Source organism: Palaemon carinicauda, chromosome 11 (genome assembly GCF_036898095.1).
Source record: "Palaemon carinicauda isolate YSFRI2023 chromosome 11, ASM3689809v2, whole genome shotgun sequence".
In the NCBI taxonomy this organism is placed as follows: Eukaryota; Metazoa; Arthropoda; class Malacostraca; order Decapoda; family Palaemonidae; genus Palaemon; species Palaemon carinicauda.
This window is the reverse complement of record NC_090735.1, coordinates 6,045,835-6,050,834: the sequence shown is the minus strand read 5'-3', so window position 1 is coordinate 6,050,834 and position 5,000 is coordinate 6,045,835.

Sequence of the window (5,000 nt, the reverse complement as noted above, 5' to 3'; positions counted from 1 at the left end):
CTTCATTGTTCAGTTGCTACTTTCCTTTTCGTAAGGGTAGAAGAGACGCGTTAGCTATGGTAGGCAGCTCTTCTAGGAGAAGAACATTATAAAATCAAACCATTAATTTTCTAGTCTTAGGTAGTGCCTTAGCCTCTGTACCCTGGTCTTCCACTGTCTTGGGTTAGAGTTCTTTTTCTTGAGGGTACACTCAAGCACGCTATTCTAGTTTATATATGAAAGATATAATTTAATGTTGTTATTGTTCTTTAGAAATTCTATTTTGATTGCTCATTACTTCTCTTATAGTTAGTTTATTTCCTTAGTTCCTTTCATCACTGGGCTATTTTCCCTGTTGTTGCCCTTTGGGTTATAGCATCCTGCTTATCCACCTAGGGTAGTAGCTTAGCCTAGTAGTAATAATAACACAATTTGATTATGGTTACATGACTATATTATTATCATTATTATCATTATTACTTGCTAAGCTACAACCCTAGTTGGAAAAGCAGGATGCTATATAAAGCCCAAGGGCACCAACAGGGAATATAGCTCAGTGAGGAAAGGAAATAAGGAAATATACTACAAGAGAAGTTTAAAAATAATAACAACATTAAAATAAATCCATTATATATAAACTATAAAAACTTCAAAACAACAAGAGGAAGAAAAATAAGATAAAATAGTGTGCTCGAATGTACATTTATCTCTAACTTTATAACTATATATATATATATATATATATATGAATATATATATATATATATATACATATGTATATACTTATATATATACATATATATATATATATGAATATATGTATATATATATATATATATAGATGTGTATATATATATATATATATATATACATATATATATATATATATATATTCATATATATATATATATATATATATAATGCTGCACGAGTATCTCCAATCTGTGATTCTATGTGCATGTTCAACTTGTGGGATATAATTCTGATTGATTTTCCTTAATAACATCCTAGATTATAAAAACATATAAACTATTAAAAAATACACGAACTATGGAAACACGTTCTAGATTTCTATCCAGAATTTTTACGTATTTTTCTTATATATTAATTTCTACTTTTCTCACTTGAGAGAAATTCATTGAAAGGTTCCAGATATTACCAAGAATCACTTTAAGCAATGAAATATAATTTGAAAAGCATTGGTTTAATTTTATTCTTTTGTCTGAGCACCCTTGGTGGAAACAAGTTAATTATATACTATTATTTGGAAGCTTAGACAAAAAAAAATTACTTTAACCTTACTCTAAAACATACGAATAAAAAAAAAAAATACAAACTGACTGGCATAAAGGTGCATAATGTATAATTGTCCCCCAAAAAGATTTTTATATAGATAAATAAAAAGAACACCCCTATTATGAACTACAAAGCTAAGGTATTATGTACATGGCATAGAAGATTACATTTACTATATCTCTCTGTAACAAAAGTATGATTTGAGATTTCATTACTTTGCAAAACATTTTATTTTCTGTAAATTCAGATGTCATTAAATTTCAGAAGAGGAAATAGATAAATTGATTCATTATTCTAGGCATTATCATTATATTACAATTATGAAACATCTGTTATAATTTTGTTGATATTTTTTCAATATTTTAGTTTGATTTTCATTACTTCTTATATCGTTATCTATTTCCTTATTTCCTTTCCTCGCTGGGATATTTTTCCCTGTTGGAGCCCCTTGGACTTATAACATCTTGCTTTACTAACTAGGGTTGTAGCTTAGCTAATAATAATAATAATAATAATAATAATAATAATAATAATAATAATAATAAATATAATAATAATAATAATAATAATAATAATAACAATAGTAATGATGATAATAATAATAATAATAATAATAAAAATAATAATAATAATAATAATAATAATAATAATAATAATAAGCTGAAAATGGATGATCTCAAAAAGTTTGAAAACACTTGGGACTCAAGTCAAAATAGACTGGCATAACCTTTAGAAAAAAAATATCTGACGTACTGAGTGTTTACCTTTAAAATTAAATCAATTATATATATAAAAAAACCTGATAAATACAACGCAGAAAATCTCTCTTTCGCTCTCTCTCTCTCTCTCTCTCTCTCTCTCTCTCTCTCTCCTTTAAAGCTAAATAATTTTTACATAAAAACTGACTGATAAATACGGCACAGAAAATTCTCTCTCTCTCTCTCTCTCTCTCTCTCTCTCTCTCTCTCTCTCTCCTTTAAAACTATATAGTTTGTATATAAAAACTGACTAATAAATACAGCATAGAAAATTCTCTCTCTCTCTCTCTCTCTCTCTCTCTCTCTCTCTCTCCTTTAAAGCTGAATAATTTGTATATAAAAACTGACTAATAAATACGGCACAGAAAATTCTCTCTCTCTCTCTCTCTCTCTCTCTCTCTCTCTCTCACCTTTAAAACTAAATAATATGTATATAAAAACTGACTAATAAATACAGCACAGAAAATTCTCTCTCTCTCTCTCTCTCTCTCTCTCTCTCTCTCTCCTTTAAAACTATATAGTTTGTATATAAAAAACTGACTAATAACTACAGCACAGAAAATTATCTCTCTCTCTCTCTCTCTCTCTCTCGTTCTCTCTCTCTCTCTCTCTCTCTCACCTTTAAAACTAAATAATTTGTTTATAAAAACTGACTGATAAATATAACACAGAAAATTATCTCTCTCTCTCTCTCTCTCTCTCTCTCTCTCTCTCTCTCTCTCCTTTAAAACTAAATAATTTGTATATAAAAACTGACTAATAAATACGGCACAGAAAATTCTCTCTCTCTCTCTCTCTCTCTCTCTCTCTCTCTCTCAGCAACATAGCTGTAACCTATACTTCGAGTTTACCTTTATTACTAAATGATTTGTACATAAAAACTGACTAATAAATACGGCACAGAAAATTTGCTCTCTCTCTCTCTCTCTCTCTCTCTCTCTCTCTCTCCTTCAAAACCAAACAATTTCTTTATAAAAACTGACTGACAAACACAGAACAGCACAGAAAAAATTTCTCTCTCTCTCTCTCTCTCTCTCTCTCTCTCTTGCTCTCTCTCTCTCTCTCTCTCTCTCTCTCTCTCCTTTAAAACCAAACAATTTTTCTATAAAAACTGACTGATAAGCAGCACAGCACAGAAAATTTGCTCTCTCTCTCTCTCTCTCTCAGCATCATAGCTGTACACTATACTATTGTTACTCTTCTCCAGTTTAATTGAATTTTTATTTGTTTCATCAAGAACAAAAATTATTTGATTTCATGATATGATATACTATTTTTCAATATTGAACTGCGTGTTTTGTTAAGAACACACACAGCTTACACTGGCTTATCTTCATGCAAAGGAAAAGTAGATAGGCTTGTTTTTTATATAAAAAAAAATAAAAGATATATTTTTTCACTGTATGATAAAAAAAATATGTATTTTCAACGTTAGGGGAAAAAAATTGTATTCTATATGTATGCTAAAAGAACAGTAAGGCTCGTTTTCTATGATAAATAAAAGATATATACTTCATTGTGTAATAAAGAATATGTAATTTCAACGTTCGAAAAATAAATATTTTCTGTAGTTTATGTACTTGCTAAAAGAGCAGTAATTCTCGTTTTCAATGATAAATAAAATATATATACTTCATTGTGTAATAAAAAATATGTAATTTCAACGTTCGAAAAAAAAATTTATCTCTTGTATTTTATGTGTATGCTAAAAGACAGTACACTTATAGATATCTTGGTGAGTTTTTTTCACTACACTGTTAAAATATTGTCGTAAAAAAGGGTAAAAAAACTTGAAAAAAAATCTTGCCAGGCATTTACCGTTTAAAAAACGGATATATTGACGTTGATAAGTGATATTAAAAGATAATAACAAAAGTAGGGTAGATATTACGGTCGCCTGTATTTTACTGAAATAAAGCTGAGAACACTATATTTTTACGAAGAATTTCCGATTGAAATTAATTTTTTATAACATGCATATTGTTAATGTCTTATATAAGTTCTTTTTCATATAACAAATTTTCTCTATTGATGGATTAATATTTGTGTTGACATTAATGGCAAAATACGACAAATTATTTGAGTGATGTTGACAATATTCGTTGATTCCTATGATAAGTGTTCTTCCTGAGAAAAAAATAATAAAATCAGATATGAAGCATATTATAGAGCATATATCATCACAATATACCTCTAAACGAAGAGGGCAGACGCACTAATAGACATCTTATTTAGTATTATAGTACATTATTTGTTAACCTGTTTTTTAAGTATTCTGTGCATTTTATCAATTCCTTGAATATTAAGTATTATTATTATCATTATTATTATTATTATTATTATTATTATTATTATTATTATTATAACATGGTACACTACAACCCTAGTAAGAAAAACACGATGCTATAAACCCAATGTATCCAAAAGGGAAAATAGTCAGTGAGGAGAGGCTATCAGGAAATAGCCTACAAGAGGAGTTTAAGAACAATAACATTAAGAATATACAATAAAAAAACTTAAAAAAAACACAAGGAAGCGAAATAAGATAGAACAATGTGCCCAAGTGTACCCTCAGGCAAGAGAACTCTACCCCAAGACAGTGGAAGACCATTGTACATACTACAAAGGCTATGGCACTACCCAAGACTAGAGAACACTGGTTTGATTTTGGAGTGTCCTTCTCCTATAAGAGCTACTTATTAGAAGTTTACTTCTCCTAAAAGAGCTTCCTACTATAGCTAATGTGTCTTTTCTACCCCTACCAAGAGGAAAGTAGCCACAGAACAATCGCAGTGCAGTAGTTAACCCCTTGAGTGAAGACGAATTATTACATAATATCTAGCCCCCTTCGGTTTGAGACTAAATAATATTAATCTAAATTGATCGAATATCAATCAAAATGTTCTATAAGCTAAATATTATTATGAAATCACATCCTTGTACCTTCAAAAGGAGAAGGTCAAACGT